This window comes from Triticum dicoccoides, chromosome 5B (assembly GCF_002162155.2).
Source record: "Triticum dicoccoides isolate Atlit2015 ecotype Zavitan chromosome 5B, WEW_v2.0, whole genome shotgun sequence".
In the NCBI taxonomy this organism is placed as follows: domain Eukaryota; kingdom Viridiplantae; phylum Streptophyta; class Magnoliopsida; order Poales; family Poaceae; genus Triticum; species Triticum dicoccoides.
In genome coordinates this window covers 542,908,532-542,924,337 of record NC_041389.1, presented here as the reverse complement: position 1 = coordinate 542,924,337, position 15,806 = coordinate 542,908,532, and positions in this window count along the sequence as shown.

The window sequence follows — 15,806 nt, the reverse complement described above, 5'->3', positions numbered from 1 at the left end:
CGCCACCACCCGGATCAGAGGAACCGGTAGAATCTCCGGTGGACCGCATCAGCGATGTCCCGGGCGTCATCCTTGAGGAGATCATCTCGCTTCTCCCAACCAAGGATTGCTGCCGCACACAAGTCCTCTCAACTCGGTGGCGCCCTCTATGGCGCACCGCGCCCCTCAATCATGACTATCGTCAGATATCCGTCCTTCCTGAATTTGATCTCCTTAGAGCCATCGTCTCTTCTCACCAGCAGGGCCCCATTCATTGCCTCTGCATCCCGACAAGCTACCTGCTATCCATACCCGGCAAGCCGGACGCTTGGCTGACATCCCCTGAATTCGGAAAACTCCAGCAGTTTGAGTTCTACCATTACCACGAAAGTTTCATACCACGAACATACCAAGAATTCGTGCCCAAACCACCGTTGTCCATCTCGCGGTTTTCCTCCTCTCTCCACGCCGCCACCTTCGCCCGGTGCCATCTACCAGACGATCTGGTACAAATGCTTCGACTCCCACTACTAAAAAACTTTCGCTTGTGGTGGTTTATCTGTCGGAGGCCTCACTGCACAACATCATCCACTCCAGTTGCCCTGCCCTATAGCGCTTGCTGATTGTTTTGGGAATTGAAATCAGTATCAGTTGTCTCCAAATAAAGTCGCCTCACCTTAAAACCATTGGAATTTGTTTTAAAGGACAGCAGCTCATCATCGAAGATGCCCCTTCACTTGAAAGGTTGCTCCTTCATAATTGTTATACACCTTCAGAAATAAATGTCATCTCTGCGCAGAAACTGGAGACCTTGGGTGTAGTTCGTGACCCGTTTAATAATCACAAGGAGTTGGTGTTTGGCTCCTCACTTTTTCAGGTACCGTATATTATCATCTACACATTTGTAATCATTGCTGCATTTTTCATTTGTGCGCATAAGTTTTATATCATCTTGGAGTACACTTTGGGTACTAATATTATGTTATATGCTCAATGCAGAGTTCGTCCATTGATAGCCTATCAATGCTGCTGGATTCTGTCAAGATTATATATATTAGAATGTATAGTTTTGATCTGGACATAATTATTGGCTTGCTGCGATGCTCTCGATCTCTGGAGAATTTATACATAGAGGTGATGAATTTCATGCACATGGAAAGCCCGTATATATTGTACTAGAATTAACTGTTCAGCTGTCGTTCTTTCGACTTACTCTTTTTTCAGACCTTAACTGTTTTCAATCTTCATGTCTACTTAGGCAGAACCACATGGAGAAAAACATATAACCAATCGTTGGCGTAATAAGCACAATGATTTTCTCAGTTCTCATGACATTCGTTTGAGGACAATAACGATGGGACGATATGCATCCAACCAGACAAACAGAAGCTTTGTCACATTCTTCCCATTGAATGCGTGGTTACTATTGTCCATGAGGCTTAATTTTTACAGCAAGAGATTTCTCACGGACGAACATGTTGAACAACAAAAAAAGAAGTTTTAGGTGGACAAATGGGCTTCTAAACGTGCTCGGCTTCTATTTACAATAAGTTGTAGACATCCTGAAATAATTTTTTTTGCACATGATGTTGATTTTATGGATCAGACCGATCCATTTGTTTGTGACTGCAACAAAGAGTGGTTGGGTTAGATGTTACTGTCATGTTCAATCTGGGTTTCGTCTAAAAATTTGATGAACAATTAATCCTTGGGCTTTTTGTACCATTTGTATGCTTGACTTCCATGTTGTTGCCCTCGTACTCCCCTCCACCTGCCACTACACTGCCGCGTCTTCCATGGCTGCTGTTCATTCCCGTCCGAGGCCTTGCTGTTGTTCTTCGCCTTTGTTAGCTCGTTGTGCCCGCCGCCCTCTGGCATTGTCAACATGGTCAACAACCAAGAGGAATCAGGAGATGACTATACGTGTAGAGGCTGACAGTAGGGACCCACCAGGGTCATTGCATTTCGCAAGCAGGTGCCTCGTTATTACAAGCCAAAGAAATACTTCCTCCTAATTGTTTGACAACTAGGTTCCACGCCATTGTCACTGTAGTCAATAAATGAGAAAATTACACAACGAGCGGATAACACCAGGGACCCAGCAGCTCGCCCAGTTGTTTTTCAGTTTCAGAGACGGAGGTCAACTGCGCGTTGTACGGGGGCTGTGGCCTGTCTAGCCCACGCTTACGCTTTTATTAAGCACATGATGAGCCCAGTTGATATATTTTTTCTTTCTGAAATTGGCTAGCCCATTTTGTTTTTTGGAGAATACCAAAACCGAGGCCTACTTGCTTTTCTCAGCCCTGTTGGGCTGCAAATCTTTCAAGACGAGGAGGGATGTAAGTGGTAAGAAATGGGCTTCCCCATAGAACGGGCTATAAGTTGTAAGAAATGGGCTGTAAATTTTTAAACCAAAGCCAACCGGCAATTGCATTAAAATATCATTTTCAGGATTTCTCTACTCTATACTCTTATAAAAACCAAAGCCAACTGGCAATTACATTAAAAATATAATCTTTTCTCCCACAAGATAAACTACTCATACAAATGCATCTTCACGTTCCGTGCAACGAAAGGGCATCTTGCTAGTTAAGATTCTAAATTTCATTCATTTTTTTGCGGCGAATTGTTTTTTGAATTTTATTTTGATATAATTTTTGAAAATTATTTTTAACATGACTCGAAATTTTGTGATTAAAAGATTTCGGACCCCACCGAAATATGCAAAATTTTGTTGAATTTTTTAGCAGTGCCCAGAATATATGGTCTGTAATGCTAATAAAAAGAATATGGGCTTCAAATATCCTTAAGAATTAGCAAATGGGTTGTAAATTATTGAAAATAACGGCTAATGGGTTGTATGCTGTTTTCCACAGATTTGGAGGCTGACTTCTGGGTCTACTAGGTTGACGATGATGCTGTCCTACTTTTTTTTGACGCGTACTCAAGCCTTTCTCAACTTAGTCAACACACAGCAGTGATTGTTGGATGTCCATCCAACGGCCGTCGTGCTTCTTCAATCTATGATCTTCCTGCTCCAGCCGCCCAAACCAGCGCCGGCGGGACTGCCTGCTCCCTCCTCCCGTGGCTGGTTGTGCTGCGCCAGGCCATCCTTGTAACCACCCACACATCCTGTTATTTTCCGGCGATGTCAGCGCTCGTTCTCCCCTCAGCGTGAGCATCCGCTGCGGTGGCCTCGCCGGCTCCGGGTGGTTCTCTTCCTGGGCCTCGCCCTCGTCCACCGCGTTTGTGCTCTCGGCGCGGCGAGGTCAACATGGTCAACAAACAACAGCCATCGGAAGAGGCTGACAGTAGGGGCCCATACAGGAAAATGCCTCCTTATTACGCGCAAAATAATGATTCCTCCACCAGATAGCTGGGATCCACCGGAAGGGACTCTGTATTTCGCGAAAAATACGTTCCCCCCGCTGTCATCTCGGATCCACCGGAAATGCCTCCATATTACGCAAAAAAATGAATACTCCCCCTGCTAGCTGGAACTCACCATGGTAGGAGGCTGACTTGTGGGCCTACTAAGTTTACGGGGACGGAGGGCTTTATCAACTTAGTCAATATGAACGATTCTATCTCCAATGACCGTACGATGTCCATCCAACGGCCGTAGTGCTTCTTCAACCTCTAGTCTTCGTGCTCCAGCCGCCCAAAGCAGCGTCGGTCGTGATGCATGCTCCTGCCTCCCGTGGCCGGCTTTGATGCTGCGGAGGCCTCACCGCCCCTACTACTCCCACCGCTGGCCAGTCCATCCCTATACTCACCCACACCCCCTGTTATTCTGCGGCGATGGCAGCCTCATACCACAGCCGAATCAGTGAACCCTCGTACTCCTCTTTGTGTGGGCATCCACTGCTGCGTCTTTCCCGGCTCCATGTCGTCCCCTTCCTAGGCCTCGCCGTCGTCCACCGCTGTGGTGCTCTCGACACGGCGTGGTCAATGTGGTTAACGACCGACTTCCATCGGAAGAGTACTGTGCGTGGAGAGGCTGACAGCTGGGTCCACGGCGGCCGCAAGGAAGTGCCTCCTTATTACGCGCAAAATAATTATTCCTCCACCTGACAGCAGGGACCCACTGGACGGGCCACCGTATTTTGCGAAAAAAATGTTTCCCCTCTGACAGCTGGGACCCACCAGCTACACCTTCGCACGCAAGGAAGTGCGTCCGGGCAAAAAAAAAACGATTCGCCCCCCCTGACTGCTGGGACCCACCAGCTACATCTTCGCAGACAAGGAAGTGTCTGACAGTCGGGACCCACCTGGCCGAAGCGTACGTAGCGTTGTCATTCTGGTTGCGAACGTGTACGTACATATATACTGGTCGATGTAGAGGCGCGCACATGTCGTAGTAGAGGCGCGTACGTGTCGTAGTAGAGGCGCGCATGTAACATGTACACGTACGTACAACGGCCAGGGTGCAAGAAAGAAAATATGTCCATGTACGTACATACGGGAAGGGTCTCGAACGCCTACTCGCGCATACGTATGGCCAGGGCTCGTGTACATGGCTGGGTCGGAATGGAGAAACAACGTCGTCATCGTGTTCATGGGGAGCCAACCGGCTGGGTCGGAACGGAATGCGTGGTTGTGTTCATCGGGAGGGCTTGGACGGAATAGGCGATGGAAACGAGGCCTCGCATACCGCAGAACGGAGGAAACGGACCTCCTATGTTCCGAACGGGGTCCTGTTGATCGGGAGGGGTCTCGCGAACCGTAAAACGGAGGAAACAGACCTCCTACAGTCGAAACGGGAGTCCTGTTGATCGGGAGGGGTGTGGCGTACTGCAAAACGGAGGAAATATGCCTCCTAAGGTCGAAACGGGGGTCCTGTTGATTAGGAGGGGTGTGGCGTACCGCAAAACGGATGAAACGGACTTGTGTTGGAGCGCTACAGTCGAAACGGGGGTCCTGTTCATCAGGAGGGGTGTGGCGTACCGCAAAACGGGACTCCACGAGATACTGCTCATCTCCACCGTCGACCTACTCGAGCCTCCACGGGCTACCGTCGACCTCCTCGAGCCTCCACGGGCTCCTGTTCATCCAGCCTCCACCGCGCGCTACTCCACCGTCTACTGTTCAAACACCCCTCCACGGGCACCCCTCCACCGTCTACTGTTCATCCAGCCCTTCACACCACGTGGTCATGTTCAACCACCCCTCCACGGGCACCCCTCCATCGTCTACTGTTCATCCAACCCTCCACACCACAGGGTCCTGTTCATCCAGAGGCAACACCACCGCTCACTGTTCATCCAAACCCCCTCGCAACACTCACTATTCATCCAATCGATCAGCTTCAGTTAGCAGTAGTAGCGAAGGAATAGCTCGACCGGGTTCAGTTAACAGCCATCGATCGATCGCTCGAGTTCAGTAATGCGTAGCCTGCAGTGCAATCGCTCGGGTTCAGTTAGAGCCCAACTCCTCGCTCGGGTTCAGTTAGATCCAATGCCTCACACACACGCGCGTACGTGTATGAGAGAAACGCGCATCGCTCGGCCCGCGACCTCCCACCGTAACCGGGAACTCCCTGAAATTTTCCTCGCCCTCGCTTCTACCATGGTTTTTTGCGTCATGGACGGCCCAAAGAATGTCATGCAGCTGCATCTCCGGCCCGCCCAAGACGAAAAGCCCATTTTCTGTCATGATTTTTTGTCAGAGAAGTAGGAGCCCACCACATCTATGATGATACCGGGTTTTGTCATAATTATCGTCATAGAAGTGTCATATGTATGACAGAAAAAAAATTCATTCGGCCCAAAATGTCACGAATGTGTCTTTTTTTTGTAGTGTGGGTAGGCCTCAATGAAGAGGATGATGTTTTTCGACTCCCCACCGTGGCATTCTCTTGGGACCGGGTTAGAATTTTTGGAAGCAAGAACAAGCCCTTGTACAAGAATTTCATCAACGAGATGGACAGCCTCACATATCGTCACGTATACCGATTCAATATTTTCTCTAAGCTTCCATCAAATGCATTGGCCGAACTAATAGCTCTTTGACAGGTTAACTGGAGTCCTTACGAGGCAAATAGGGGTTTCACATTGGACCAGATGTGCACTAGGGACTCCCATCTTTGGCGGATCAGGCGCCCTCTCATATGCATTTATGATGTCGAATGGCATCTACCACATCAAGTGGCCATGCAATTTGGTATGAGGCAACGCACCCACCAGAGCCAGCAAGCACGGGTGGACCTGAGGTTCACAAGGGAGGTTCCTAAGCGAGGCTATGTTAACCAACAATACAATGTTTCAAATTGTTTCTTATGCTTTGTTGTTATCATTCTTTGTAGTCAGAACCGAAAGAATAATCAGAATGTGCTTGAGTGGGGACAACACCATGCTAGGTATGTCGAGGTGTGGGAGCAGAGGCTCGATTCTAGAGAGACGGATATGACTTTGGCGGACATGAGGAATTACAAAGAAACTCATCTAAAGTGGTATGAAAATGGGAGGCGATTTCGGGTGCATTTGAGGCCAAGGTGGTCCGACACAGATTTCGCAGATCATGATGCAAACAATGAATCAGACGATGAGTATGATGCCATAGTGAGAAGTACACAAGGTTCTCACAAAGAGTATGCGCCCTTGACTGATACAGTGGTAAGTCTTGTGAACCTATTTGGAGAGTGGATTCATATTATCTTGATTGTGCAAACTTTTGAGCTTACGTTGAATTTTCAGACTTTTGAGCTCAATAGAAGTATCATCGAAGGCTCGAATGCACTAATCCATAACCCCGGGACTCCGTAGTCAGATGCTACCTTGAGGGAAACGGTGAAAGTAAGCACTCAAGGTCCTTGCTATGTTGCATTAAAATTGTTTTACGTCACAATTCCTTACTCTATTGCATTAAAAATCTTTGTCTCTTTGTTGTTGTTGTTGCTGCAGCGTTTCATGAAATGTTGCCGGAAGCTAGTCACTATTCTTGGATGCGCAAGCCTGGGTGACGTAGATGTGCATGCTCCGAGCACATCGATGGTGCAGGCTAGTGGAGCCACCGCTTCTTCTAGCCACGCAGGTGCTAATACTAGCCATGCCCGTGCTTCTTCTAGCCACGCCGGTGGTGGCAGCGACTCCAGTGAATCTGAGGAGGAAGAGGAGGTGGACTTGCAGAATGATGAAGCCCCGGAAGAGATGAACATGTCACAAATGATGGATGCACCACCGACCTCCCAAGCAAAAAGGGTTTCTCACCCTCATGATGATCCATTCAGCCTGTCACCATTCCAAAAGCCGCTTCCTCGTCGCTGCAAGAAGACCGGTGAAGGAGGGGTGCTCTAAGAGAGGAAGAATGGGACAGTGAACTAGTGTTTTGGCATGTTAAACTAGTGTTTGGCCATATTGAACTATCATGAGCTATTAGTTTGCTTTGGACTTGAGGGCTTTTATTTCAAGTTTTATGTTGGACTTGAAGACTTATATTTCTAGTGTTATGTTGGACTTGTTTTCTACTATTTGTGCTCTATTTATTACATATGATGAACTGATGTGAAAACTATGCATATATGTTGTTGTTTGATCTGAAAAAACTGTGAAAACTCATGTTTATAGGTCTGTTTCATTGCTGGGGTGAGGGCAGGACCCTACCGCCATAGTCTCTGGCGGTAGGGTACGCAGTCCTACCGCCAGAGACTATGGCGGTAGGATCCTACCCTCACCCCATCCACTTGAAAAGGATAAGGTACCCCAACCCACCCACCCACACACACACACACCCATTAAGCATCTATCTTCCCCGAGCTGGTCTTCTATTTTTCACCTCCCTCCCCATTGAAGCCCTCCCAAATCCATCTTCATTCTTTGAGATTTGTCCGCTGGATCCGGACTATTTTCATTTTTGAAGGTATCTCTATCACCCCTCTCACTTTTGTTGGTTGGAATCATATCATTTGGTTGCATTGTTAGCTTTGTTGCAAACCCTAGTTTTAGTCATTTTGTGTTAAATCAACTATCAAGTTCATTTGTAAGGTTATATATGTGCATACTATAGTGCCAAGTTAGTGGATCTGACACTTCATAGTACAAACTAGGGTTGTGGTTAGGGTTATGCTAATGACTTAAGTTTTAGTCATCTTGTGTTAAGTCAACTATCAATTTGATTTGTAAGGTTATACATGTGCTTACTATAGTGCCAAGTTAGTGGAACTGACATTTTATAGTACAAACTAGTGTTGTGGTTAGGGTAAGTGCTTAGGGTTATGCTTATGATGCCTTTGGTTTTTTGTTGTGAGAAAACCAAATGTGGCGGGAGAAGGAAGATAGTTCTGTCAGTTCCCTGAAGAGCTCGAGAGAGAAAAATGGAAGATAGTTAATGAGTTGCGGGAGAAGGAAGATGAGTGTAGATGGACTTTGGCAATGGAGATAGCGTTCTCCGTAAGCATTGACGAATTTGAGGAGGTGGACATGGCAAAGCCCGGACAGATCATTGGATGGGCAATCAAACAAGGAGTGTTGGAGAATCCAACCCGACATGCACGATGGGCCTGGTTCCGCGAGGAAAAGGGTTCCATGATCCATTGGGCGGGTTTTGCAGAGTCTGAACCAAAGCCTAATCCAAAGCGTGCTGCACTAATCGAGCGTATTAAGAAGTTTAGGGTCGCTTTTCCGGCTTATTAGGGGCTCCTTTCCGGGTACTTACGATGCTACCGGGCATGATGTTGGTCATTTGAACTTGTGGAAATGATGTGTGTCATTTGAACTATCGGACATGACATGTGTGATTTGAACTATGTACCGGGTGTTGCTTCTTATTTCAATTATCGGACATGACATCTGTCACTTGAACTATGTACCGGGTGTTGCATCTCTTTTTTTTCATTTTGCCCTCTGCAACATAGTTGACAACGGAATTATACACATTGCTTTTCGACTCCCATCTCTAACTACTAGCTATTTTGCAGGGATCAACCTCTACTGCCACTGCCCCAGGCGGTAGGCCACCACACCCTACCGCCATAGCCTATGGCGGTAGGGTCCTTCCTATTGAGCACCCCACCAGACAAGTGTCTGGCTCTGCGCGCGAGTACCTACCCCTACCGCCACAGGCTCTGGCGGTACGAAACCACAACCTACCGCCACATGCTCTGGCGGTAGGGTCCCTTCCTGTTGCGCACCCCACCACACAAGTGGCTGGCTCGGCGCGCCAGTTGGGGGGCCTACCGCCACTGCCCCAGGCGATAGGCCACCGCAGCCTACCGCCGCAGACTATGGCGGTAGGGTTGAAATCTCTGCAAAATGTTAAAAAAGCAAACAATTATAGATGACTAAACAAACAACAATCATATATAGCTGACAATATTTAAGTAACAATTTTTCAGTCACAAATAGTTCAACACTAAAGATCACAAATAGTTCATACATAGTGGAATAAAATAGTCTCAAGCATCGCAATATCATCAAATATCCAGCATACGAAATACCATCAAACAGTCACAGACATACAGCTTCAATAGATGCATCTAAAGATCACTAAGGAAACATGGGCCCTTTTCCCTTCTTGTAACGTGCCTCATCCTCCTCTTGTGCATCACGAGCCCTTGCAAGCTTACTTTCCCTCTCTTCTTCACGAGCAGCCTTCTCTTTGCATGCTCTCTCCTCCTCGCGTTTCTTTCGTTCCATCTTCTCCTTCCGACGACGCTCTTCATCCAAGCCTCTCTGAAATTCTTCTTCAAACAGTCGTTGCCTCCTAAGACAATCTCGATATTGGTCCATTTTGACATCCTCTGGAACATCTTGATCTATCCATGTGAAGTACTTGCAAAGAGGAGGTGGTGACTGCATAGGATAAACAAATTTGTTGTTAGGATTATGAGTTGAAGTTGGACAAAATTTGAGATTACTCTTTGACCATACCGGTGGTAAGTCATAGGCGTTTCTCGGAAGCGCTCGATCATGTGCATAGTTGGGACACACAAAGAATCTTTCCCCTTTCGTCCATGACTTCTTGCGGTCGGTGGGCACCTTCACCTTGCAAACATCTCCACACCAATATGATGGAGTTTTCATATCTTTCTCCTTCACCTCGTCTAGCTTGGCGTTCTGCCACTTGTTCGGCATGTCTTCACGATTAGCACATCGCGGCCTCGTCATGGAACCGGATGAAACCATGCCTACAAAAATATGAGTGGTTGTCAGTGAAAGATATCAACATAATGAATAGAGGAAATGAAATAAGAGTGATTACACAAAACAACAAGTACCATTCATATTATTTCAACCATCCGGATTAAGCAAAACGTCAATAGGCCTTCCTCTATCGATCCTCCTCATCCTAGTAAGACCGTAAGCACGACCACCTCCAACGGTGCCTCTAAGACTTGCTCGTCCTCCACACCCACCAATAGTAGTCCATCCTCGTGCACTACCTCTAAGACTAGTCCGTCCTCCACGGCCACCAGCCCTACCTCCTCGTGTGCCACCAGAACCTCCTCTACGAACACCTATTTGGCTAGAGCTCGTGTTGGCATCGGTCCTTGGTTTTTTGGTGCATGTCCTAACATTGTGTCCTGGATCGTCACATTGTCCACAGTTTTTGTTGTCCGGTGGATCCATGAAATGACTGCTACCAAACTATTTCATTCCGGTGTAACCAGCTAGATCATCCATGTCACTCCTAAACCTCTTCTTTCTTCTTCTTCCCTTTGTAGGCACCATGAGTTCAGGGTTAGCCACAATACGTGGGCCATCATACTCAGGGCACTATGACTGGTCAAGGAAAGGATGAAATCGAGGCGCCCATGTCAACCTCGTGGCTTCCAATGTGAACTCCTGCAACCGCACGGTCCTCCCATCAGAAACATGCAAGTTTCTCGCCTTGGCCGTCGTCATCAAATGCGAGCACGACCAGTGGTACTTATGAGGCCTCTCACACTAACACCATCGGTTCTTGAGGTCCACCTTATACGCAACACTGCCGTAAGCCACACCGTCTCGTGTTGTGCCACCTAGCTCGTCCACTTCGTAGATCATTTCTTTGTCATTGAATCTAATGATTTGTTGACACGAGTACTTCCCTGCTTGAAACCTCAACCAATCATCAACCTTGTCGGGATACTCTTTTTTCTCACCTATCCATTTGGTGGTGGTTTCGGAATGCCTAAGAAAATACTCGTTCAACTTGAAGAAGGTGTATTTCAGTATTGCAATCACCGGCAAAGAACGGACGCCCTTAAGCACATTATTAAAGCATTCAACCATGTTGCTCGTCATGTCACTGTATCTCCAACCTCCTTCATCGTAAGCGCGTGACCACTTATGCTTCTCCCCATTATTCCTTTCCAAGAATGCTCTTCCACCTTTGTTCTTTGCCAAAGCCTTGAAGAGTTTATCATACCGGATTTTGAATGAATCGATGGTGAATGCCACACAAACATGGGTAAAATCTTTGCAAAACTCCTTGCTCTTGCATGAATGGTAAAAGTTCGCCACGAAATGCCTGATTCACCATCCGTGATGAAGCTTTGGAAGCCCAGGAATGACAACTTCTATGGCTTTGAGAATGCCATGGTGCCGGCCCGATATAATGCATACCTGCCTCTTCCCTCACATGCCCCATGAACCATCCCAACTGTCGTCATGCTCGGAAGGAACTAAAGTAAAGGCCACCGACAACACGTTATCATTGGACGAATGAGCCATCGCCACCATTAGTGTGCCCTTGTATTTGTCGGTCAAGAAAGTGCCATCTATAGACAACACCGGACGACAATGCTTAAATGCCTCGATGCATTGCCCAAAACTCCAGAAGGCATGATGAAATACTCCGTCAATGTCCTCAACCTCATGTCGCATGCCTGGGTTCTTATGTGCAATGGCTCCCAACATCCTCGGAAGAATATTGTATGCGACCGCATAACCACCATGCAACATCCTAATAGCATTTGCCTGGCCTTCCATACCTTCCCATGGTTGACCTTGTATCCATACATTTTTTCAACAATACTCATCAGAAACTTCACCTTCACGATTGGGTCATGGGATATCTCATTCAATAATTTGTAGCCGAGATACTCTGACGTGAGTTGACGGTGGCCCTTTCTTCGGTCAGCTTTGTGTGGAGGTATGCACTCGTGAGTAGCTACACGACTTTTCAACTCCCATTGCCCCGTTTCATGAATTTTTCTTCCACGAACCTTCAATTTCCAACCTTGTTTGTCACACTTCACGGTGTACCGCACCTCTTGGTTCGAATGACCAACAACAAATCTCCTATGGTTCCGAATGGCGTAGTCACTCAACCACATCTTAAACTCTTGGAAGCACCCAAAATTGATGCCTTTTTTCAAATGAGCATTCTTGTCCTCATCCTTCGGCCTTGGATCGCCGACTCTCGGGCACGGTGTTGGTTCAACCAACCCCAGTCTCATGCCACCATCAACAATGGCATGGTCGGCAAGGCTAAGATCACGAAACAATGGGAGTCCTCTTCCGTTGCTGTGCACCTCCTTGAGGAATTCATTTTCTTGCACCGTGAATCCATCTTCGTCCAAATCTTCCTCGGGATCCTCATCATCCAAGACATAACCACACATACGGTTATAAGGGAGGCTACGATCCATGTCTTGTTGATGGATGATGACATCCAAGTTACCTATTGGATTGTAATGAATCTCTTATTCTTCCACATAAGCATCATCATCATCAACATGAGCCATAGCATGAATCTTCGGGTATTGAATTACTGTGGCTCTATCATTCATCTCCGCTTCATTTGATTTACTACTTGGTGGTTGGCTATAAGAATTGGGGACATACACCTCAACCCTAGCATCATGTATTGGGAAGGAGGCATGTCGGTTCAAGTCAATTTGTAGCAGAGGAGCGTCAACCTTGGTGGAAAATAATTCAAGTGAGTTGTCTTGTGATTGCTCTACTTTACCCTTGTACACCTTCCAATGCAATTCCGAACTGATAGGCATACTCTTCAACCGAGACTTCACCCCCACTCCAACATCACACCTTCCAATAAGTTTAACCTCATCACTTGGGTCCATCCAATGTAACACACTTCTAACTTTCACAACTACATCCTCATAGGTTGGGCTATACTCAAATACCATGTGTTCTTCCCATTGATCGTCATTGCCATTCATAAATGTCTCCTTATCCAAATAATGGAGATTCACGAGACTACCCATCTAAATAAATTTTAGAAAATGTCAACGATAGGCGGCAACATAATATGGGACAATATCCATTGTGCATCCCATGGATCGATAAAAGTTCTATACAATAAATTTAAGCAGCAAAACAAATAACAGCTAAAGAACAAAATATCATGGCTTAATCCTAACAACTAAATAATGACTTTGCTTAACACTAACCCTAACCCTAGAAATAACCAAAACAATAACCATAGATCTAGCTACAAACAACAAAGTTAGCACACTACACATGATCAATCACACATATACAGCCCTAGATCTAGATCTACCATCCATCAAATCCATTGATTTCACACAAAAAGGAGCACAACTAGGGTTTGCATAAAAGGAATCAATGCCATCAAATAAGTTGATTCCAACCAACCAAAAAGAAGAGAGTGGGTGAGGTACCTTGAGTGATGAAAATGGCCTCAATCCACCGAAAAAACTCAAGCAATGGAGATGAATTTGATGGAGCCCTAGGATGGGGGAGAGAGGGGGGAGACGGATCAACTCGGGGAAGAAAGGATTTGGGGGCGAATGGGTGGCTTGTGGGGCCCACCAAACCCCCAGCCGTTGGTTTTGTGCATTCAGCACCCTACCGCCACTGTCTCTGGGGTAGGCTGCATAGCCCTACCGCCACGATGTGTGGCGGTAGCCACTTATCCACGTCAGCAGGCAGATGGCGCCGTCGATGTTGACCCGGTCCCTACCGCCATCACCTGTGGCGGTAGGAAAAAGGTCAGATCCAATTTTTTTTTGCGGATAGGGGTCAGATGCAGCTAAATGTGGGGAAAAGGGTCAAAACAGTGAATTTGGCCGCACTCACTCACTCACCTGCATGCATGGACAGGTGCATTAACGTGTGGCGGATGATTCAAGGGCGAAGGACAGGGGACCCCCTCTTGCATCTGCGACGTGGTCCAGATTGATTCTTGCGGGTAATTTCGCGCCAAGGGAGGGCAGACCCTGGCCGTTGGATCGCGCTCCGACAGCCTGGATCGATCACACGGACTCTTGTTCACCAGCTCCTTTCCGGCTGCGCGTATACGGTTCGAGGCGGCTTTGTTTGGAGACGCGTGATCACCCGGACGCTTTTTTGACTCTGTTGATACCGTCGTGCCTGTAACAGTGCAAGCGCTTCCACGCAATCCTCGCCACATGCATGGCTCATGGCTTCTCGCTCACCTGAGGACGGGGCGTCGACCCGTTGGCTGGGCAGCTAAGGTTGCTGCCAGCCCACCCGAGTTCAAGTCCTGGTTTGGACGTGTGGTGCTCGCGGAGTTTCTCTTATAAATAAATGCCAACGAGGGTTAGCCCTTGGGTTGGTCTCATTTTTTTTTTGGGCTTCTCGCTCACCAAGCCAATACATACCTTTCTCTTTTGGTTTCCTTTTACTGTACCAGGGGCTGAAAGGAGGGCACAACTCTTGGGTAGTTGCATCCCAAAGCATGTGGTCCTGACTGAAATAAACAAGATAAGAAAAAACTATTTTTTGAGTTAAAAGAAACTATTTCTGGTAGTACATTTTTGCCTCGTGATGATGCAATGATGCATATAGCATGATGCATTACTCGTGCATTTGTCAAGTTGCTGATGATCTTCACCGGAAACAAAACCAATGTCATTATAAACCGAAAAGGTTTTCTGGTGGATCTGGTGGGACTACCTCAATTAGCACCGTCAAAAGTGGCACTAAACAAGAAGGTAATGGCACCTTTTATACCGTATTAACCAGTGGCGGAGCTTCATTGGGACCAACCTGGGCGGTGGCCCCCCAGCCCAAGAAAAAATCACCTAATACACGTTAGTTTTTGTGCAATATGTTTCAGTAAAAATAGGATAAACCTTATAGTTTTGCTCCTCCTTGGCCCATTGCCCCTCCAAAGATTTGGCCCAAGCTCCGCCACTGGTATTAACAGTAGCGTTTCAATACTCAAAAAAAAAAACAGTAGCGTTTCAGGCACCTTGCTGTTGGCAGTGGTATCGAATGGAGTTCTCTATCAGATGCCCAGTAGGTGAAGGAAAGCATTCCTTTCGAGAAACATCACTACGTAATATACTCTTCAGGAAAGAAAGAAAGTTTAACTGAAAAACGTCGCGTTGCTCCGTCGTGAACACAACTGGTCAACCTAGCTAGGTTGCTAAAAATTCAGGGACCTTCGCACTAATGGGAAGTGACAGGGTAGGGCGCCGTGATCTTAGTCCAACTCCATCGTACGAGCCCAAACGAACGTCCGGTTCAACTGTTTTTCATCCGTTTGGGGTAACAATGGATGCTAAAACGGACACGCATGTCCGACTCTTGTTGAAGGCGCCCAACGCAGCTACTATACCCAAAATGTCCGCCTCGGCCGCATGCCCACGCCTGCGCCTCGCCCGCCCGCGAGCTCGTGCTCTCGTCACGCCGGCTCTGCCCCGCACCCGCCGTGCTGCGCCCGCCTCACCGCCGGCCAGCCTGCCACGCCCCCGCGCGCTCCTCGCCCCGGCCAGCTCGAGCCCGCCCGTGCCTCGCCCGGCTCGCGCCCGTCTCACTCCGGCTCGCGCCGCCTCGCCCCGCTTGCGCCCGTCTCACCCCGGCTCGCGCTCGCCTTGCCCCGCCCGCCCGCCCCGCGCATGCCCGTCTCTCCCCGGCTCGTGCCCGCCTCGTCGCCGGACGTGTCGTGCCTCG